Source organism: Lepidochelys kempii, chromosome 1, assembly GCF_965140265.1.
Source record: "Lepidochelys kempii isolate rLepKem1 chromosome 1, rLepKem1.hap2, whole genome shotgun sequence".
In the NCBI taxonomy this organism is placed as follows: domain Eukaryota; kingdom Metazoa; phylum Chordata; order Testudines; family Cheloniidae; genus Lepidochelys; species Lepidochelys kempii.
Genome location: NC_133256.1, coordinates 229159168 through 229183134, shown reverse-complemented (window position 1 = coordinate 229183134; position 23967 = coordinate 229159168). Strand labels below are relative to the sequence as shown.

Below are 23967 nucleotides of genomic sequence, written 5' to 3'. Positions count from 1 at the left end.
ACCAGGAAAACCTAGACCATACTTGACAGATGTTTGTCCAAACTGTTCTTAAAAACTGCTAATGACATGGATTCCACAACCTTCCTTGTTAATCTATTACAGCACTTAACTAGCCTTATATTTAAAAAGTTTTTCCTAATATCTAACCTAAATCTCCCTTGCTGCAGCTTACACCAATTATTTCTTCTACCTTCAGTGCACATGAACAATTGTTCACTGTCCTCTGTATAACAGCCCTTAACATATTTGAAGACTCTTCTCCAGTCCCCCTCAATCTTCTTTTCTCAAGACTAAACATGCCTTTTTTTTTTTTAAGCCTTTCCTTATAGGTTAGGTTTTCTAAATGTTTATTCATTTTGTTGCTCTCCTCTGGACTCTCTCTAGTTTATCCACATCTTTTTTAAAAAGTGTGGTATCCAAAACTGCACACTGTACTCCAGCTGAGGGTCTATTAGAAAGTTAAACAATTTATAAAACTATGGACAAACTAAAGCTGAAAAAACAGGTGGGAAGCATGCACATAATAAAAGAAGAGCACCCTTATTTTTACAATTTAATAAGGTAATATTCAAATTTTTACTGAACTTTGTGACTAAAATGCATATGCGAACTCAAACCACATACACACAAATCTTCAGTTTACATGAATCAGTAGATAAGGGTTCTGAGACAGGAGAGGCAGACTCCTGAATTGCTACTATATGCTGCAGATGAAGATATCTTGAAGATCTATTTTGGGGGGAGAGGTGGGAATCAACTAAAGGACTTTAGGTGTTACAATGGTGAACATCACAGCACCTAACTTTTAGGTGCCTAGAAAATGAGAGGGACAACACTGCAATCCACAAAACTGTCTTACGCTGGTCTACACTAAAAAGTTAGATTGACCCAGCTCCATCACTCAGAGGTGTGAAAAATCCACACCCCTGAGCAACATAGTTAAGTCAACTTAACCCCCAGTGTAGAATTCTTCTGCTGACTTCACTACAGCCTTCTGGGGGACGTGGGTTACCTACCTCGACAGGTGACCCTCCCATCAGCATAGGCAGGGTCTACATTGAAGCACTACAGCTGTAGCATTTCAAATATAGACATGCCCTTAGGTGCCTAGGCTCCCTATAAGATGAATGAAGAGGGATAAGCACCTTAGAATGCGATTCACAAAAGCCAGAAAGCTAGGCAGGGAGCCACCTAAACTAGGCAATAGGAGATACCTTCAAGAGGGGTGTGTGCTAATCTCCGCCTTGCTCCACCTTTGGAGCTAGGGGGCTTAATTGCTTGTCTACACTGGCACTTTACAGTGCTGCAAAAACACCTCCCTGAGCACTGGCAGCTGTGCCCCCAGCGCTGGCAGCTGTGCCCCCAATGGAGGTGGTTTTTTAAGAGTTCTCTCCTGCCAGCAAACAGTGGCTACAATGTGCACCTTTTAGCAGCACGGCTGTGTTGCTAAAAGATGCGTAGTGTAGACATAACCTAATTCTTGGAACAATTTAGCAAGGGTCATGGTGGATTCTCCCTCACGGAGGATTTTTAAATCAAGATTGGATGTTTTTCTAAAAATTCTGCTCTAGGAATTATTTCGGGGAAGTTCTGTGTTATACAGGAGACCAGACTAGATGATCACAATGGTCCCTTAATAGATTCCCAAGGCCAGAATTAGGGAGTAACAGATGTTGCCATAGAATATACCAGTAAGTGTCCTGATTATGAGCATTATAGAATAGATCAGAGTTTTGTCCAGGAAAGGATTGTAGACTTTGGCCTTTTGTCCCCCTTAACTGGAGAAACTATTGTTTACAGCTCTTAGACTCAAAGGCATATACAAGCAGAATTTACAAATCCTCGCCAATATTTACACTAAAATGGAATGTAGGGTAGATGCTGGAAGAGACAATGGAGAGAAAGGATGAAAATACAGTAATTTGATATTGTAGCAATAGCTACATGCGTAAGAGTGAGTAAATTGATACTAGTAATAGGGAACTGAATTGTAAGCTCTTGGTGGCAAAGATAGTATGTGTTTATACAATGCTGAGCACAGTCATTGCACAACTAATACAATCCAGTGGGGACATTAAGTATGAACAACGTTTTAGCCCTCACAATTATGTGTTCCTGAGTTTATCAGAAAGGTGAAGCATGAGAAGACCCAACCTTTTTGGAAGGATGTGCGCCAGGATATTGGGAACATATCTGTCTTTCAGTTGCTATTACCATGATTTGTGATCATTTTGGAAATTAATACATTGGACAAAAATATGGCAATATTAATCTGAACTATTTGGGAAAAGCAAGTGTCTAACCCTGTTTTATAAACTTACATAATAGGGACTGCACCATGGAAAGGGGCCATTTAGAGTTTGTCCTGTTCTACTGCACTTCTGTATTATAAAATAACAAAGAAGAAAAGCCTTATATGTAATTGAGCATCAAGTAGCAGATCAGTAGCCTGTGTATTTTAACAAGTTGCATAAGTGCCTAGAGCTCTTTAGAATTAGGCACTTCAAAGAATTTTAAAGTCTTAAATACTTTAGAATACAAAGAATACTTAGTCTTAAATAAATACTACTACTAATGTACTTCTAGGGATTTCTCTCTCTTTTTTTTTCCCCCTTCCCTCTCTAGTCTGGTAAAAGGAATTGATTTATCTTTTCCTATTTGTAAAATCTGAAGATATGCTGGAAAGGAAAGATGGTCTAACAGGAGGACGACACTCATTTCAGATTTAGGACACCTGCATGTAATACCCTGCTCCATCACAGGCTCTCTTTGTGACTTAAGCCCAGCTCCTCAAAAGGTATTTAATACCTGTGAGGATCTGAGCCTTAGTCTCTCTGTGGCTCAGTTTCCCATCCACGAAAATGGGATAGTACTTCCCTACCTGACAGATGTGTTGTGAGGATAAATATTTGAAAGATTGTGTGTCACTGACACTAATGAGAGCCATGTAAGTACCACACAGACGGACAGTCTGGCCTATGGGCTTATAGGTCTCAGTATTTTAGTATTCTTGGCCATAGCCACCGGCACCAACTTTTATTTTTCACCCAGGGGGTGCTCTGCCCCCACTCTGCTCCCTCCCCGGAGGCCCTGTCCTCGTTTCACCTCTTCCTGCCCCACTATGCCCTCTCCTGGAGGCCCCTGCCTGCCCGCAGCTTGCTGCTCTCTGCCCTCTCCAACCCCCTCCCCCAGCCACTAAACAGCTGATTGGCAGGGCCCTGCCCAACAGTTGTGGCTGGTGGGTGCTGAGCACCCACTATTTTTTTTCCCCGGAGCACCCATGGAGTCAGCACCTATTGCCATAGAAAATCAATTTTCCCCCCACCTTTTGTGCTTTTCTATCTCGCAAAATAAGTTTAATGTAATTCAGAATTCCATTACACTGTATGTGATTTTATTTAAACATGGCATTGTGGGCGAGATAAGGGATAATAATGCTGTTGTGAGAATCCACCAGAAGGGAGGAATTTTATTCACACATGGTGAAATTCACCCTGTGAAGAGATGCAGCATATGGCCTGTTGCACCACTTAAATATTACTCAGTGTAAGGCTTGAGTGGTGCACAGGCCTTGTTTAGGTTCTGCACAGAGGTAAGCTTCATCCTAAAATAAAAACAAAATACAAATCCTAGGGCCTGATACAAGCACACTGACGTTGATGGAAAGACTTCAGCGTACTTCAGACCACAGCCCCAACCCTAAAAAAAAAAAAAAACCACATAGAATGATTCTGCCATAAACACACAGCTTCTCATGACAAAGCTGTCCTGTGACTAGCATGTCAAGTTACATGTCTCCATACTACCCACCAAATTATATAAAAACATTGAAATGACCTTATTTATAAATGTCATTTCATGAGTTCCAATCATGCTCCAAAATGTTTAACATTTAAAAATATGGCTTTGTGAAGGCAACATTTAGAGTAGTTACCGAAACCCACCCCTAGAATCAGATTGACTATTGGCATGTTCTATATGGTGAACAGGAAAGTCTCATGTCATAACTAAAGTAACTGCCAAGATTAAGTAGATTAATGGATAGTGCTGCTCAGTCTCAATCCTGAATTGAGCTGTACAAACTCAAATTGATTAAAGAAAGCACACTGGCTGGTATAGTATAATATAACTTTCTCCAGAGATTAAAACCACATTGCTGTTTGATAAATTGGTGACTACAGCTGCATAGTAATAAATATAAATTGCATATCTGTAGCACCTGTAATCTGGGATCTCAAAGGGCCTTATAAATACTAAAAGCCAGATTCTGATACTCTGATTAATGGAATGAAAACTTGGCTCCACTGAAGGAGTGGCAAAATTCTCATTGACTTCTATAGGGCCAGGATTTCACTCATAGTGAATAGTACCTTGCTCCAAAAATAGGCCTATTTAAGTCAGTGGGACTACTCATGCATAACTGCTCATCAGTAATCACATTCTCACACTAATTAATTAGGCCTCAAATACTCCTGTGAGAGAGAGAGAGAGAGAGAATTTATAACTGTTGTATAGGTGGGAAAATGTCCTGAGAAGTTAAAAGTCTAGGTCAGTGGTCCTCGTGACTGCCAGCAGTGACCAGGCTGAGGGGCCTGAATCCCACACCTCTGTTATTTCATGAGCATAAAGTAATTACTGACAGGTGGACTTAAATAAACTCACCAGCAGACCCTTAACCTTCTACATTCACGTAGAAACTAAAACCATAGGCACTGTGCTGTGCATGAACCCCCAACAGGATAGTAAACGACTTCAGAGATGAAAATCTTCATCCATTGCTTCCCTACAGAGGTTGTACCAGTGACTCTCTACACATGTCCACTGGCTTGTAGCTCACCTTACCCAAACAATATGAGGAGTTTGAGGCTTTTTCCGCATAGAGGGATACAGAAGGGTTAAAATGTCAACTTGACCCATTCAGTGTCCTAGAAGAACATGTGACACTCTACCTTCTGAGCGACACTGCTTTGATTTCCTGCTCTAGGAACCGTCAGAGTAGCAGCCTCCCTATGCTTGCCTCACTGAAGAAGTGAAGCGCAGGACTGGGAATTCACATGTTATTTACAAAAAACAATTAATATTTATTTAATAATAAATCCTAGTAAGATTTTATTCTAATAGGCCTTCCACTTTCTAGACAGCAAGTCTGTCTAAAATGTGATGATGCCCACACTATCAATAGCATCTCTTTACCTCCCAGAACTCTTTACAGTACAAAATTTGGTTTCTGGCCATGCTTTCCAGGGGCCCCAATGAAATAATCAGAGGCAAACTTCTCATTGACTTCAAGAGAAACAGGATCAGGATCTATACATCTGTACTGCTTTCTTTTACCCGTCAGTGAGCACACAGAATCATAGAATATCAGGGTTGGAAGGGACCTCAGGAGGTCATCTGGTTCAACCCCCTGCTCAAAGCAGGACCGATCCCCAACTAAATCATCCCAGCCAGGGCTTTGTCAAGCCTGACCTTAAAAACTTCTAAGGAAGGAGATTCCACCACCTCCATAGGTAACACATTCCAGTGTTTCACCACCCTCCTAGTGAAAAAGTTTTTCCTAATATCCAACCTAAATCTCCCCCACTGCAACTTGAGACCATTACTCCTTGTTCTGTCATCTGCTACCACTGAGAACAGTCTAGAGCCATCCTCTTTGGAACCCCTTTTCAGGTAGTTGAAAGCAGCTATCAAATTCCCCCCCCCAATTCTTCTCTTCCGTAGACTAAACATCCCCAGTTCCCTCAGCCTCTCCTCACAAGTCATGTGTTCCAGTCCCCTAATCATTTTTGTTGCCCTCTGCTGGACTCTTTCCAATTTTTCCACATCCTTCGTGTAGTGTGGGGCCCAAAACAGACACAGTACTTCAGATGAGGCCTCACCAGTGTCGAATCTAATCACGTCCCTTGTTTTGCGAGTTGCGTTTTTAAATCTAGCCTATTTTCTTCATTTATACATAGTAAATATTCTCCTTTCCTCCTCCCACGGTCATACACTCTGTTCCTTTAGTACATCTTTATTCATCTTCATTCTCATTAGATTACTGTCCTCCTCTGTATTCTTCCAATTCCCAGTCTAAAGTCTATTTTTAGTTTCCCTGTTATTTTAGAGTTGTCTTTGGTAATGCTCAGCACTGCAGCACTCAAACCACCATTAGCAAGGTTACAACCTTTCCTTATGGATTTAAAAAAATATTATGAAATGCAGTCTTCCTTCACAGATCAAAAGGCGATTTAAATGTATACAGTGTCTGCTATCCAAAACACAGACACTGCTATAACCACCTTCTTATTTGCTATTCCTTCTTGAAATGCTAGCAAAAGACTGCAAACCAGTATCACTGACAACTAATTCATTACACAGCAAAAGAAAAATGTTTGTCTGGGTGTTTCTTGACTTTCATTGTGAAAAAGCATCATTGCTATCCACCACTGAGAGAAGTTCTATGGCATGTTATGCAATATGCATTATTGCAGACTAGAGGACCATAGTGGTCCCATCTGGTATTAAAATCTATTACTTACTATCACAGTAAAGAGACCACTTTGAAATAATGTATGTGTACCTGGGGCATTTTGTATAACCATAGCATACACGAATATATGAAAAGATGAACACACACATACACCCCCTAGGATACAGCTTTATTTAGTTCAGACACTTTATAGCCACTTCTTTTACTTTACCATGGAACACCATTAATCTAGTGGTTAGATCAGGGGACCGTGACCCATAGCTTCTGAGTTCTTTATATGGCTCTGTCACTTATTCCCTGTGTGAACTGGAGCAAATCATAATCTCGCTGTAAAATGGGTATAACGCTTAACCCTTCCATAGGGATGTTCAGTGACTTAAACACTTTGAGGTGCTATAGAAGTGCAAAATATTATTATTGAGAGACTGAGTTGCAGTGGACAATAGAGATGGCCAGAGAAAGCTGAATTTTGGCTCTGAAAAACTTCAGCTAAGATTTGCTTCCTGAAGCACTACTGTGATACAAGTAATTATACAACTGCAAACCAGTGAAATTCCAAAGGGAATGGACCTGGTCAGGATTGGAAAAAGTGTTTCCATTTTGACCCATCTAATATTAAATTACCAGAAAGGTGCTCACCTATATTAAAGAACCACCAACTTCGTTTAGTAGGTTTGATCCTAATGACCTGCTCTTGGCCAAGATCAGAGACAACTTATCTTAACTCATCCTTCTCAATCTATCTGCTGCCATAGGCACCGTTGATTTCTCTGTCATTCCATGGCTCCAAATTCTCCTCTCACCTCTTCTGTGACTCCTTTCCTTTCAAAGTTTCTGTCACTGTCCCTCATGGCTCTGTACTTGGTCCTTTCTTCTCCTCTAACTCTTTATGTCTTATTTCTGAGTGATCTCATCCATTCACATGGCTTCATATCATCTCTGCTTAGGAATCTCATGTTCTCCTTTTTACATCAAGTTCTTTCTTGCAGTCCTGCCATGCCTCTCAGACTACTGTCTTTCCAACATCGCATCTGGACTGTCCTGTCTCCACTGTTTGCTACAGACTTCTAAATCACACTAGAGAAAAGGATGACCGGCTCCTTAAGCAGTTATCTACAATGTGTCCAGAAAAAAAGCTGCATTATCTTAGGGTACATCAGTCTGATTAACATATGGTAGAGGTATGCAGTGTTGTTGTAGCCATGATGGTATCAGACTATTAGAGTGACAAGGTGGGTGAGATAATATATTTTATTGGACCAACTTCTGTTGGTGAGAGAGACAAGCTTTCAAGCTGACACAGACAGAGCTCTTCTTCAGGTTGCATCTTACACAGAGCTCTTTTTATGGTTGCATGCTGTCAGTACTTAAAACGTCCTCAGAATTTCTAAATAGTTCAGATGACAATATCTTAACGCAAAAAGCACTGTATCCACCATGGGGGAAAATCTTTATTAGACCTCATCTTGACAGATAAAGAGGAACTGATCACAGAACTAAAAGTTAGTGGTGGCTTATGTACAAGTGGTCATGACTTGATCATATATATGATGTGCAAACAGAATCAAGTACAAATCTCTAACATATATATGGTGCTTTAAAAGTGAGCCAGATCAGTTGGGGGAGAGAATTTAAACAGTAAAATGTGAAGAATAATTGGGAACTATTTAAGAACATTTTACTAGATGCCCAAGAAGCCACAATTCCACAATCAAGAAAGCTGTACTGGTTTAAAAAAAAAAAAAAAACCTGCCTTAGAGTGGAAGTGAAAGTAACATAAGAAATATCTATCTCAAATTAAAGAAAAGAATATAAATCAGAAACTAGGAATTGCAGAAAACTGATAAGGGAACCAAAAGGACACAAGGATAAATCTATGGCTAGCAGAGTTAAGGACAATAAGGAGGAGTTTAAGTATATTAGGAACAAAAATAATCCTAAAAATGGTATGGGTCTATTACAAAATGGAAATGGTGGAATCATCAATAATAATGCAGAAAAGGCAGAAGTGTTCAATACATATTTCTGTTCTGTATGGGGGTGGGGGGGGAACAAAACACATATGACGTAGTCACAGCATATGATCAAACAATTTCCCTTCCAGGCACATATTAAACAGTAGCTACAAAAGTTAGACGTTTTAAAATCAGCAGGTATGGATAACTTTCATCCAAGACTTTTAAAAGAGGTGGCTGAAGAGATCTCTGGGCAATTAATACAGATTTTCAATAAATCTTGGAACAAGTTGGGAGAAGTTCCAGAAGACTGGAAGAAAGCTAATGTTGTGCAAATATGTTAAAAGGGTAAATGGGACAACCCCAAGTAATTATAGGCCTGTCACCCTGATATGAATCCCAGGCAAAATAATGGAACAGCTGATGAGTAACTCGATTAACAGAGCATTAAAGGAGGAGAATATAATTAATGCCTATGAATACAGGTTTATGGAAAATAGATCCTAACAAACTAATTTGATATTTATTATGTGATTATAAGTTTGGTTGATAAAGGTAATAGAATTGATGTAACACCACTGTGTAAGGTGTCTGAGTTGGTACCCCAAGGACATTTTGATTAAAACTAGAATACAAAATTAACATGGCACAAATTGAATGGATTAAAATGTAGTTAACTGACAGGTCTCAAACGGTAATTATTAATAAGGAATCATCATTTAATGGGTGTGTTTCTAGTGGAGTCTCCTAGGGATTTGTTCTTGTCCCTAGCTTATTTAATAAACTGGAAGAAAACACAATCATTACTGATCACGCTTGCAGGTGAAATAAAGGTTTGGGAGGGGTAAATAATAAAGAGGACAGGTAATTTATACAGAGTGATCTGAATCACTTAGTAAGCTCGATGTAATCAAACAATATGCTTTTCAACATGGCCACATGCGAAGGCATACATCTAGGGACAAAGAATGTAGGCCATACTTACAGAATGGGGGACTCTATCCTGGGAAGCAGTGACTCTGAGAAAAAAAACAACAAAAAAACAACACTTAGAGATCAAGGGGGATAATCAACTCAACACAAGCTCCCAGCACACTGCTGTGGCCCAAAGGGCTTGTGTGATCCTTCGAAGTATAAACAAAGAAATCATGAGTCACAGCAGAGGAGAAGAGCAGGTTCTATGACCTCTGTATTTTGCACTGGTCTGACTATACTCTGATACGGTGTTAGTTTCTGGTGTCCATAATTCAAGAAGGATGTTCATAAACTGGGGATACAGTGATCTCCAGATTCAGAGAACAATTAAAAGGCTGGAAACATGCTTCATAGTGACAGATTCAAGGAGCTCTGTCTGTTTAGCTTATTGTAGAACAGAAGGTTAAGGAGTGACTTGATTACAGTCTGTAAGTACCTATGTGAGGAAGAAATATTTGATAACAGGCTCTTCATTCTAGCAGATAAAGATATAACAAGACCCAGTGGCTCCAAGTTGAAACTAGACAAGGTCATACTAGAAATAAGGTGTAAATTTTTAACAGTAATTAACCATTGGAACAACTTACCAAAGGTTGTGGAATTTTTAAAAACAAGATTGGATGCTTTGCTAAAAGATATGCTCTACTTCAACAGGAATTAATTCAGGGAAATCCTGTGGCCTGGCTATACAGGAGGTCAGACTAAATGATCACAGTGGTCTCTTCTCGCTTTATAATCAATGAATCTCAAACAACACAGCAAAATTTAAGCTTCCATCTTTCCTTCTAAACCCTCTCTCCTCTTCCTTCTTTCTTCCCTGCTGTTGAGATCATCACCTCCCCGATCACCCAAGTCTCTCATAAGTCTGTTATATCTGACTCATCCCTCTCTTTCTCCATTCACATTCAGGCTATTGCCAAATCCTTTTGGTTCTTTCTCCACAATAGGTCAGCTGTCACTTTTCCCATTGATATAGCTAATAGTCATCTCCCTCTTTTACTTGTGCAACTTACTCCTTGCTGGCCTCCGATTCCCATCTCACTCTCATCCAATTTAAGCAAAAAGAATGTGACTAAAATCATCTCACCCCCATAAAACAGATCGAAAGCATTTAAAGAAAGGAGTGAGGCAGTGACTTTCTCTCCTTCCCCTACACATCAAGCTCAAGCCTCTTGTCCTAGAGGACTCTGTGTAACTCCATCCTTACCTACCTCTCTCCTTGCCTTTCTTCCTACTCTCTTCACACCATACAAGCCTCCTATCTGCCTGCTTCCTTTTTCTCCATCACCTACTTATATTTGGGATTTTGTCCACAGTGCCCCATGGCTTGGAACTTCCTAGTGCATTGGGTGACCACCCTTTTTCATTCAAATTCCTTTTAAAAACTCACTTCTTCAATGACACCCAGCAGGATGAATTCATATTAAAAAGAATTTCTATCCACAGCTCATTAATAACAAGATATAGGGACTAATACTCAACCGTTATCAATGGCATAGCTCCAAGGCTTAATTTGAAAGGGGGAAAATGTCATAGTATTCTTACAGGCTCACTCTACAAGCCAAGGTCAATGACGATGAACTTATCATCGTTGAGCTTCTGAGTTAACACCCCACCTAAATGAATGGGGCAACTTCCAGAGCTAGAGTTTCAGGCTCTCTGCAGACTCAGCCAGACGGTTCTGCATCATTTTATACCAGGTTCATATTCTGAAGGTTTTCTTTACTGCTATTAAAGCTAGATACTTCTGCTTTGTTTTTAAATGAAAACAGAGACTTTGGAGAACAAGATGGTATCCTTAAAAAAAGTGTTGTATTACTGACCTGTCCCAGTTTGAACCCACATAACTGTACTGAAGTCAATAGAACTATGCCAATTTACACCAGCAGAGGATCTGGCCCATAATTAACAGGCCTCCCTATCCTCTGATCATCCAGGACATTGTGTCTGAATTGTTTTCTCTATGTCTTTTTCTGGTTTACACACAGAGTCAAAAACTCTGTCAGCCCTTAAAATGATCATAATCCTACCACCTTAATTGATGTAACTTAATATAAAACTGAATTTATATACAGCATTCTGTAGCTATATTGCGTGAGTTACTGTCACTCAATATGTGACACTTGCAGTCCCCATCTTGTGCTGTCAGAGAAGTCACCATTGTTTTCTGCCCTCATTTTGCATAACTTTCTAGCAGGTCCTTCTCCAAAGATATAATACATCTTCTTAGCTAATTCTGACAAATTGGGATGAACTAAGTAAAATAGCTGCCTCATGTTTTCTTGGACACTGAAGAATGTCTCCTCTGGTTTCTTTACAGACCTTCTCTGAATTTCCAGCCTCAGCTCAAGGACTATTATTTCAAGTAAAAAAGAATCATTTTTGATCTTAGGAATCATTCCCTGTCTAATAGAACTGATCAATAAATAATGAAAATTGTTCAAAAATGTTCAAGAAAATATTTTGTTGCAACAATGAAACATTTCTACCAGCTCTCCTGTCTATTATATCCTTAAGACTACAATAAAGATCTTGTGATCCGTTACCGATGTCTTTGTGCACATGGATCTGGTGACAGTATAAAAGTGCTTCCTCCTTCATACTGCTATCCAGGAACTGTGTCAGTGTATTATAAGTCCTGAGCATCTCCTTCCACCTATGTTACAAATCCCAACATGTGAATGTTTTCTTAGTCCTAATTTGATCGTCCAACATTTTAGGATGCCTTTCCATGCACTGGATAGTCTTAATGACACACAGAGGTGGTTTTGGTTTTGCTATTCATCCCTAATTTTAAACTCCATAAAGGAAGGGAAAAGGTCTTCTTTTCTGGAGATATGTACCCCACTCTCTCCTCTTCTAAAGTCACTCACGTCAGTCTTTTCTATTTTATGGTATATCTAAAAAGTACACTTTCCATTTTTTTTGCTGAAGGACTGTTCCTAGATGTACTTTATATGTTGTTATTTAATAGTAGTTGAACCAGTTTTGGAGGATTGCAGTTTCAGTTATGAAAAAGAAAAAAAGTCAGATGGAAGTCGGAGGCTTTCCATTGACTTCAGTGGACTTTGGATCAGACCCTAGATTACAAACAGTATTAATAAAAATATCAAATAGTAGGATTGATGCCATGTTTTATTTCATACAAAAGAAAAAATGTAACTTATAAATTACATTTTAATGAGCTTATCAAAAATACCAAATAGTATAGTGTACTTAAAATTTTTTGTTGAGGACACATACAAGTTACATTTTGCAGCATACAAATGATTTATCTTGTTACCATTAGCAAGATTTAAACACTGATGTACATTAAACAACACTTAAAATGTCTCACGCTAAACACAACATTTTTATCGTTATTTAAATTAGAGCTTTCTGTCAAAAAATGCCAATTTCTCAAAACCAAAACTTTTTCAGGAGATGTTGGTTTTGACAAAATTTCCCATTCCCAATTTTTGAAGCTTTTCTTTATAAGCTTTATTTTTATACAAAATAGAAACACAATTAAACAAAACATATATAAATACACACACGATGGAAATAAACAACAAAATTCAGTGTTCATTCTTTGTAAAACTTGGAGGGGAAAAAAAAAAAAAACTCTGAACCTGTAGAGGTCGTGCAGAGCATAATTATTACAGTGACTAAATAGATAAATAAAAGTGAGACATAACCTATGAGTATTGGGTACTAGTATATACTAAACTGCAAAAGTATGCAATACTTGTGTGTGTGACCAGACATCCTCATATTTTTTCCTATTAGAGTCAATTTTCTATTAATGCAGTAGTAGAGAGCTCACTAAGCCAGTTTGCGTATGAGAGAGGAATTGCAGATTTCCATTTTCTCAAAATAACTCTTTTGGCCACTAAAATAGTTACTGCAATCCATTTCTTAGTATTCACTGGTAATACCAACTCATCCAGCACCCCTAAAATATAGAGGCTTGGTGAAGGAAAGATAGTAACACAAATTTTTTGAGAGAGCACTTAACTTGGTGTTCCAGAACATTTTTTGGCAGGTATAGAGGATGTGTGAAAGGTTGGCATGTGGCTGTCTGTGTCTCCAACATTCACAGTGTGCTGCCAATCTACCCTTAAACAATCATTCTTGAGTCCAGTAGTGCCTGTTTAATAACTTGTTCTGGAAGAATCACAAGGATAAGGAACTTGAAGTATCTTTCACATTAAACCAGATATCCTCCCAGGTTTCTGTTGCGATAGTAAGGGTACGTTCTTTTTCCTATTTTTCTCGAGACTGACATAGTAATGCAAAGCATTAAACCACTTATAAGTAATTCCTAAAAACTGACTTTTGTTTACATATTTCTTAACATGTTCCTCTAGGGATGAGAGAGTTGAAACAAACCAATTGTCCCCTAGTCTTGCCTGAATCTTTGAGGATAGCCACTGAAAGAAGGAACTGAGAGATAGCGGTAGCTGATATTTGTTACACATGTAATCCAAGGAGGCCAGTCTATCATCCCATATTATATCTTTAATTTTTGCTAATTGTTTTTCTATCCATATTGTCTTAACCGTGAAGTTGATCTTGATCCTGAGGCACAGGTTATCCCATAGTGGTATGAGAAGAGAATGAGTAAGATAGGATGCTGTAATCATCTTAACACATTGCAAGATGCCTGTGTAGATTACTCCTGTAGGAATTCTGTGCAACTGTGCAACGCAGAATTTTGCAGAAATTAATGTGCGTGCAAAATTTCCTTTCCCCCATAGAAATGAGCTGCAGTACTACTGGCAGCCACTAGGGGGCACTGGACCCAGCAGAGCCCAGCTCCCACATAAAAGACACTGCCGGTGGGGGGTGGGGGGAAGGGGACAGAGCTAGGGGGTTCCCGGCAGCTGCAATTCCCTGCACACTGTGAGGTAAGGAGACGGTGCCACGCAGGAAACTCCACACAAGCCAGGGACTGAGCATCGGGATGTTTCTCCCTCTGGATCCCTGTGCTCTGAGGGGTAAGGGAAGGGTGTCTGGGCAAGGGGGGGGGCCGCACCTGGGCTCTGGGGGGGTAGGGGGTTCAGGTGTATTGGCTGGGGGTGTGTGACTGGGCTCTGGTGGGGGCAGGTTATGGGTGTCGGGGGAGGGGGCAGAGAAATAGGAACTGGGTTGTCATAGGGGTTTCTTTAACTCTCTTCTCCTGGGGGGGGGATGTGTGTGTGTCTGTATTGTTACAGACATACTTGCTGACAGGTATTTTGAAATAAATTACCAAAATAATTGAAACTGGCCTGATTATGTAGTATTATTTTAACAAATAAGATTTGCAGAATTTTAAAATATTGTGTGCAGAATTTGTATTTTTTTGGTGCAGAATTCCCCCAGAAGTAGTAGATGCAAAGATTGGATTTTTTCTTAAGGGTATGCATAGCCTCTTAAAATATGCAAAAGAAGAGAGGAAACCAAATGGCATAGCTAAATTGTTTTTTTTTAATCTCCAGGCTAGTATGTATACAAAGCTATTGGAGGGGAAATCTAGATAATATAGGTACAAATCTGGCAACCTCATGCCTCCAGTTGCCCAGGAGTTTTTAAGCGTCTTGTGTGACAAGCAAGGCTTTTTTTTTTTTTAATCCCATATAAATTGGATGATAAACCTATTTATGAGAGCAAAGGAGATAACTTGAAAGGCAATAGACTAATGATACAAGTCATTCTTGGGCAGATATTCATATTGGTTATTTTCTATTCTCCCCAATAAGGACAGAGGAAGGAGATGCCCCCTCTATACATCTTTGAAAATTTCTTTTAATATATAGTCCATATTTATAAAGACAATTTTGGGAAGATTAGGACTAACTTCAACACCTAAAGAGGTAATTTCTTTGCATATTTGCAAGTGAAAATACTGAAACTGAGAAGGATCTGGTCTTTTGGATATATCCATTGCATATGACTTATTCTAGTTAATGCAAAAAATCAGATCTTTTCAAAAATATCAACTATTTTCAATAAAGTTTGGCTTCTTCAACAGCACAAAAAGTCATCAGAATCCAAACTGATTGTTTGATTGACCTAAATAGATTTTTTTTAATTGTTTTTGGTTTGCAAAATTTTGAGATTTTGACTTTGCATCCCAATTCAGGATGGGAAATTTTATTTTATTTTTTTGGTGTGTCAGAAACTTTCCTGGGATGGGAAAACCATTTCTCACCCAACTCTAATTTTAGACTAAATGATGCAAGAAGAATATCAAAATGCAATTTTTAGGCATTAATAAAAACAAATTTCCTACCTTTCTGCCCTACATGGCTTTCTTTTGGATCTGCATTGTGAACAGGTTTAGCTTCTTTTTCACGTCCTCTCTTTTGGGTTCTTTTACTCTTTGGAACCCAAATCGTTTATAACCACATTCTCTATCAGCCTGCTAGGCCAATGTCTGTATCTTTAAAAAAAAAAAAACACCTCCATCAGCTACCATATGGTAAAGGAAGTTCTCATTTTCACTACTATTCCACACTTCCCGAGTTTTGTTATAGTAACAATAGAAACTGACAAACTGTACAATGCACAATTCCTTTTAAATAAATTTTAGCACCTTCTAAAATAGCAGCTTCATCTTTCTTGAAAGGTTCCTTCCCCACTCTGAACTCTAGGGTACAGATGTGGGGACCTGCATGAAAACCCCCTAAGCTTAGTTTTACCTGCTTAGGTTGAAACTTCCCCAAGGTACAAACTATTTTACCTTTTGCCCTTGGACTTTATTGCTGCCACCACCAAGCGTCTAACAAATATATAACAGAGAAAGAGCCCACTTGGAAACGTCTTTCTCCCCAAAATCCTCCTCAAACCCTACACCCCCTTTCCTGGGGAAGGCTTGATAAAAATCCTCACCAATTTGCATAGGTGAACACAGACCCAAACTCTTGGATCTTAAGAGCAATGAAAAAGCAATCAGGTTCTTAAAAGAAGAATTTTAATTGAAGAATCACCTCTGTAAAATCAGGCTGGTAAATACCTTACAGAGTAATCAGATTCACAACATAGAGAATCCCTCTAGGCAAAACCTTAAGTTACAAAAAGACACAAAAACAGGAATACACATTCCATTCAGCACAACTTATTTTATCAGCCATTTAAACAAAACAGAATCTAACGCATATCTAACTAGATTACTTACTAAGTTCTAAGACTCCATTCCTTTTCTGTGTTATAACCTTGTCTATGTTATGCATTTGATTGTACATGTGAGCAATCTGCAAGAAAAAGATAAATTTGGAGATCTTCACACACTCCCCAACATCATTCAGTATGTGTGCAAGTACATGTTTGACTTTTAAATCAATAGGATTACTCACATGTGTAAAGTTAATCATATGCTCAAGTCTTCGCAAGTTATTGTAAGGTTTAACTGATCTACAACAATTCTAACCATGCTTGTTTACTGTTAGAGGTCCCAATCTTGGGACTTTTTACATATATATTTAACTTGACAACATGAGTACACCCATTGTTTTAAAAGTTAACCACAAACATAGGTGTTTGCAGTACTGGAGGGCTTTTAGTATTATAAAATGTGTTCTAAAAAGTAAACTTAATTTCCAACTGCCAAGGTTCTTACACTGGCACCCATAGGATCTCAGTAATTAATTAAGGCCCAGACCTTGCGAAGACTTGTGCTGGTGCTTAACTCTGTACATTGTGAGTTGTCAATAGAACTACTCACAACACATAGTTAAGTACTTACATAAATCTTTGCAGGATCAGGGCTAGACAAATACATGAAAATCCTGCATTTTTAAAAAAAATGAATTGAACTATGATACTCCAAAACCATAACTTTAATGACATCTTTAAAATATTTCAGGAGCTAGCTAACAGTTAAACAACCTTATACTACTTTATTGCAAAATATCATTTGTAACAAGTTCCCCCTCCCCCCCGGGGGTGGGGTGGGAGGGAGAGGAGGAGGAAACTACTTGCTACGTACAGTACCTTAATTAGGCATGGTATAAGAACGGAAGTACCTTCTTTTCTTTCCTCTGCATTTTAAACTACTAACATTTTACATTATCCTGGGGGGTGAAGTTCTTTCACTTCAACCAGTCCTCCTGCATCCCTGTAGAAACAACTCTAACAAGAGATTGACACACTTAGTGGTGTTTGTCCGTTTTTGGGGGGGTGAGATGTTGGGGGGGGCGTTAGTGCATTCATTTTCATTATAGTTGGAGACTGGTTTGGAGAAAAAAATGTGTAAACTTAAGAAACTCAAACCATTATTGTTTACTTTTTCATAAGACAATAATAAAGTACAATTCAGAAGGGCCCTGATCTGTAAAGATTTAAGTAAGGCCATATGTAACTTTACCCATAAGAATATGGCTGTAGTGGAACTGCTCATGTGTTTAAAGTTAAGTCTTTGCAGATTTGGGGCCTTAGTTTTTCCTCATATTTACTTTGTACAAGTATTAATACGTTTTTCCTCTTAATGCTGTAGTTATTGCTGTATAAAATGTCTTTTAAATTTAATTTAATCTGTTTTTTTCCCTTCCTATTCTGATAATTGTATATGGATTATTTTAGAATAAACACAGCATAGGGTAAAATTTAAACAACAACTTTCATAATTGGGGGAAAACATATGTACAGGCCAAGATTGTGAAAAATGGGGCCCTAGTAGCTCCTAAAACCCACAATGGCCTGTCAGGGACCAGAACCAACACCATGCGACATATATGCTCACTTAAAACAGCAAAGTCAATATTCACTATTCAAAATCTATCTGAAGCTATACTCACAGCAAAACAGTCACATAACACAAGCAAATAATTCTAATCAACTACATCGTTGGCAGAAGTTGTGATCTATTCAGTCAACTCAAAATCATCATCAACAAAAGGGGGGAGGAGGGGCTAAATTTAACCAATAAATTATTCACTGAGCAGTTTGCTCAGCTCCAGCAGCTATGCAAAAATAAGTCATGCAAACCTTGGCAAGCAAGGTAATAGGAAGGACTTTCCATATTATGAAATCCAGTAGAGGCTGAATGTTGTACGTCAGTGATTCTCCAGCTTTTCCATTCTGCAGATCTTTTCATAAGGGATAAGGGTCTTAGGCCCCTGCAACCCATCCTGACTGCAGCATTTCCACATTGACCTGCCTCCGAGCACCTCCACCCCTCTGGATCACCAAATGCTCTGCAGCCAGGAGGAAAAGGGGCTGCCTAGCAGTGCAAGGGCCAGAGCTGCCAGGAGCCTAGGGCCAGCCAGACCCAGGTAGTGGGGCCACCTTTACAACACTAGCCCCCCTCTCTGCTGGCGGAGTAGCCCCCGGGGCAGCGGGGGAGGCCAGGGCACAGCCTTCCTGGGAAGGCATGAAACCCTCTGCCATGCACAGCCTCCCAGCCCGAGCCAGGGCACAGCCCACCTGCCCCAGGCGAGGTGCAAGGGGGGAACTGTACCTCTCCCTGTGGCTAGTGGTCCCCTGGTGTCTTCCGTCCCTCCCACAGCCCGGCATGGCAGCTGCACTCTGATTCTACCCGTGCAAGCGAATGGGGCATTGGCCATGCCCCTCCCTCTCGCTTCCCAGCATGGGGCGGAGGCAGCAGGGCCTCCGAGATTGGGAAGGGGCTTGGATGCTCCCAGCACCTTCAGCAGCTGCCCTATTCACAGCGCCCCCAGGCGGGCTGACTTGGATGCTCACCCTGCTCCATCCCCATACACTGGGCAGCCACCAACCCCTGCCAGGAGCCCTCTTTTAACTTTTAGGCGCCCCTAGAATGCCAGTACCCCTAGGCATGTGCCTACTGTGCCTAACTGGAAATCCGGCACCAGGTCCTAGCCGAAACCTCATACAGTCTACAAAGCTGTTTTAGACCACTAGCTCAAGTCTGTCTCCCCCGGGCTGTGTTGAGGTCCATTCCAAGAACCAGAACAAAGGGCTCTACGTAGAGCCTGCAGTCCAACAAACCACACTTCACTTACGTCTACAGTGCAACTGGCAGGCATACCCCGTGCAACTCAGGTAGGCATACGTGCATTAGCTGTGCTCGAGCTAGCATGCTAAAATCAGCAGTGTGGTATGTGTGGTGGCTCAGACCAGCTGCTCAAGTACAACCCTGGCCAAAATCCGAGGTATGTACTTGGAAGGCTAGCCTTAGCCAGTGCAGCCACACTGCTATTTCAGCCTGTTAGCTCGAGCAAGTGTACCTCTACCCGAGCTGGGAAATTACATCTTCCCAGCTGCGGTGTAGTTGTACCCTTTGTGGACATGTGCTGAATGTCAAGATGAAACTGTACTTGTGGCTTAATGAACTGGGCTGTGGCACAGGAGAGGTCAATCTCTGTGTGCCTCTGTAAAATGGGGATGATAATAAATCCCCTTCTCCTATCTTGTATGTGTCTTTTCTATTTAGTTTGCAAGCTGATCAGGACAGGGACTGTCTCCTATTAGGAGTGTGATGCCCAACACAATGGGACCCTGACCTCGGTGAAGGCTTCCAGGCACTGCTGTAATACAAATGATAATGAACACCACAGAGTTTGCTCCCACTATGCTAATTTCTTAAATACACCAGAAAGGGCTCTTACTTTTGCCTTGATTTTTATGACTTCATGCTGTCCAGTCTTACTGTCATTGCTTTTTTGTGCACCTATTGCTTACAGGCATATCTTTGAATGGTAAACCTGAATTTAAAAACATTAAATGGTAATAAGCATTGCTCAATCCAGCCACATCAGCACAATCTCCTGTACCTAGTGAAGATGTTAATCAGTTCCAAACATCTGTTAACTCTTTTACCTACTCAGGGCCTTCGTCCCCCAACTGTACTCACCCAGTTCACTTTTGTGCACCCTCCGTTCAGTCTGAATTGATGGTGTAAAGCACCTCACAAGAGTGGGTATTAAGGGCCCATCCTGCAAACCCTCACTCATGGCAATAATCCTATCTGAGGAAGTGTTGGGGGATCAGGTCCTAACTTTGTGCACGCTCTTTCTCTTTAGATAAAATGAAAGGAGTTTGCTGTGCTCTGTTTAGACCATCAGAATCCATAACAGAGAACACTTCTCTCCACATTTCAATGCCTTTGGTAACTTGCAGTTCTTCACCAATAATTATTTCACTGTATTATCTACAATTTTCACACAAATCAGATGAACCCTCCAGAATTTTCCCTATATCTAGACAGCCCAATTCAAGATTCCTGGAGCATCTAAGACATATTATTGTACCAATACAACATCCACGCACCTGCACATTTTGAGGTGTCTGTACACCCAGGATGAAATCCTGGCTTACTGAAGTCAATGGGAATTTTGCCACTGACTTCAAAGGGGCCAGAATTTCACCACCAATACTGAGCTTATTTCATGTTATTTTAAAGCATTTGTGCCAAATAACCTCAATAGGCTAAACAACCTATTTGCATCATAGGCTCCTCCAAATGAAGACAAAATGACAATCAAAGCCAAATACATGAAGGTTCCATGTTGACAGGCACAATGAGGTCACTCACTGTGTGATAAAATGTAAAGCAGAACCAGCTCACAGAAACACAAAACAAAGGAAAAGGAAAGAGTCTCTCTGTGGTGAAAACAGGGCTTTGGAGCTGTGCTCCGGCTCCGCTCCAGCTCCAGGCAAAAACCTGCAGCTCCAGTGCTCTAGAGCTGCTCCGCACTCCAGCTCCGGACTCTGCTCCAAAGCCCTGGGTGAAAAGCTCATTCTCTGGGGTATAATTCACTCCTGTGAACAGAGCCTCCACAAAGCCAATACACCATTTAGGGTTGAGATTACCAAAGGAGTTTAAGCACCCAACTCCCACTGAAACTCAGTGAGATTTGTCCAGCTATCTCCTTTAAGTTCCCATGAAAATACCAGCCTTTTGCTCAAAATATGATGCATAAGCATAGTGATGCTGGCTCTCTGCAGTGGGGCGATTCTCTCCTTACAGGCTCAATCGTGCAAACCCTTATCCAAATGGTCCTTGTTACCTCGATGGGAGGATGCACATGTGTATGGATTTGCAGAATCAGACCCTACCCTTATAGAACTTCTCAGAATGCAACAGAGAGAGAGAGACAAAGAAAAACTTCCAGCCAAGGAGAGTTACCACAGCTTCTACTGTCTACACCAAGGAAGGCTTCCTTTTGACTCGCCTGGTAGACCTGGTGCCTACAGACCAGAAGGTCCCCATAATGCACAGTATGAGTATGAAGTAAGTCCAGCCACAGATTGGGCTACTCTGCTTATTGATTATGTCCATGTTAGTGTCTGAGCACCAAATAAAAGACACAGGGGCAGGAGTACGTTACTAACATTTGTGAAATTAAAGGATTTGCTTTCCCTAGACAAGTCAGTTTAAAAACCAAGCAAGAACTGTCTAGAAACAGATGATGTCCTTCAAGCCCAGGGATAGGAAAATGTTTTTATTAGCAGTATGGATTGTTGGGAAAAAACACATTTTTAAGAGTCTGAGCTGGCTGCTATACAAAATTAGATTAACATTCACTGGGATGGGCATAAACCAAAACTTTGGATCCAAATTCCCCTTGGACTATGGATGTTCAAGATCTGGATCTAATTTTGTGGTTTCTGCCCACCTTCATGATTAAATACAAGAATGTTGCCAAAAAGAAAAAGGAGTACTTGTGGCACCTTAGAGACTAACAAATTTATTTGAGCATAAGCTTTCGTGAGCTACAGCCCACTTCATTGGATGCATGCAGTGGAAAATACAGTGGGCAGATTTGTTACAGTGTGTATGGTAACATTGTTTCATGTTCTCTGTGTATATAAGAGTGATGAGGTAAGGTGAGCAGGAGAGCTGGGGGGGGGGGGGGAAACCTTTTGTAGTGATAATCAAGGTGGGCCATTTCCAGAATGTTGCCAGTTCTTCCATCAAGTCCTTCTCATTCCTTCCTATACACCCTACTCAGAAAAATTACCTTCAAGTGTCCCTATATAGTCACCTGAATAGTATTGCAGGTACAGTGGCTCACAGGCTAATCACTGGAAACATACATCTCTTCCATGGCCCTTAGGTGCACACTCCTCTGCCCATCCCTTCCTACCCTGTCCTCCCGCCCTCAACCCACTCCCCAGAAATTTCCATCTGTTGCTCCAAAATTCAAGTGCGTTCCAGATGTTGGATCTGTTGCTCCAAAATTCAAGTGCGTTCCAGATACTGCAGACAATGGCCCCACATTCTCACAAAGCAACACTTCATACTGCCGTATTGGAAACACCATTTTGCCCCAACGACCTGTGTGTTGAATGCCGTTTCCCTGACAAAACCCGGCGACGCTGCCTTAAGTTGGCCATTTCTGGGCTCCCCTCTCTTCCTAAAACCCGCCAAGCCACACGTGAGTCTTGGTGGTGCCCATCTTGTGAATGAGCAGGTGCCTGCTCCCCTGTTAGTTACCCCTGAAGCCAAAGAAAGGGGGCGCGCTCATACGGCGCCACTGTGAGCTATTGCAGGATGCGGGGATGCCAGGGCACATCCCCTTCTCCAGCTCCTTCCCCCCGCAGGCGCTACACAGGAGGCTGGGGGGGGAGCGGGGACCGCAGACCCCAGGGATCGGGAAAGAGAACTTCAGCCACACCCCGGGAGCAGGCGGCCCCCGGGGGACGCAGTCCCGGAGCGGCGCCGCTTCTCGCCTCGGGTCCAGTTCCCAGCCTTTGACTTCTCCCCTCGCCGGGCAGGCTCCCTCCGCGGGCGCCCCCCTCGCCCAGCCCCAGCGGCGCAGAGAGGGGAGCCCGCAGCCGGGGGAACCGGGGGCGGGCGGGTGGCTCCTTTTTCTTAACCCGCCCCACCCCATCTTCCTTCAGCCTCAGTGTGTCCCAGGCAGCCCCCTGGTGCCCCTTAGCTGCCCTCGCCTCCCCCGCCCCGCTCGGCGCGGACTGGAAAAACCTACCTTCAGCCACTTCCCCCGCCGCTGACCCACGAGGCCCCTCCCGAGGCGGCCGCTCCCTGCTGGGAGCCGAGCTCTGAGCGCCGGAGGAGAGAGGCGGCGGCTCCCGACAGGAGGAGCCACCTCCCCCGCCTCCGGGCGCTTCTTTTTCTTCCTCTTCAACCACTCGGCTTCCCAAGTGCGGCCAGCCCCGCTGCCCACACCCCGGCGCGCTCGCAGCTCCTGCGGCCCCACCTCCCTCCCGGGACCGAGTCCTGCTCGCCAGAAACCACAAAGCTAGCAGCCGCCTGCGGCAGCGGACGCGCTTCTGTGCCCCGCCGGCACCCCGAGGGCGAGCAGCCGCCTTCCCAGCCCCCAGGCCAGTGCTCTCTCGGCTCCCGCGGCCGCAGCCCGGGGATGGCGCGTTAATTGGCAATTAGCTGCCTTTGTTAGTTGCAGGTGGCAAGGGCAAACGTTGTCCCCTCCTCTAACGCTTACTGCCTCCTTCCTGGGGGGAAAGGCCTACAGGGGAAAGGTAGGCAGCAGGCAGCTCAAGGGCCAACTCCAGAGAGCCAGAGGCTTTTGAAGGGACCCCACCATCTCTTTATTTACTTATCATTAGTATTGGGGGGGGGGGGTTTATTATGATTTTATCTGGAATCGAGACCTTCACTGTACCTTGGCCATGCAATTAGAACAGTGACAAAAAAATAAT

General features: G+C 41.8%; 1 protein-coding gene across 4 annotated transcripts in view; it reads right to left on the bottom strand.

Annotated features, from left to right (window-relative positions):
• Positions 1 to 23419, bottom strand: part of A4GALT (alpha 1,4-galactosyltransferase (P1PK blood group)) — a 66807-nt gene extending 43388 nt beyond the window's left edge. Inside the window, exons 1-2 of one of the 4 annotated variants that reach the window (XM_073317198.1) lie at positions 23277 to 23419; positions 9413 to 9446 (exon numbers count right to left, since the gene is read on the bottom strand). The gene's annotated coding sequence lies outside the window, so the exon portion shown is untranslated. Of the gene's footprint in view, positions 1 to 9412; positions 9447 to 15658; positions 15809 to 23276 lie in introns of those variants that run through there. The other 3 variants (XM_073317180.1, XM_073317206.1, XM_073317170.1) reach the window with 3 other exon arrangements.
• Between the last annotated feature and the right edge of the window lie 548 nt (positions 23420 to 23967).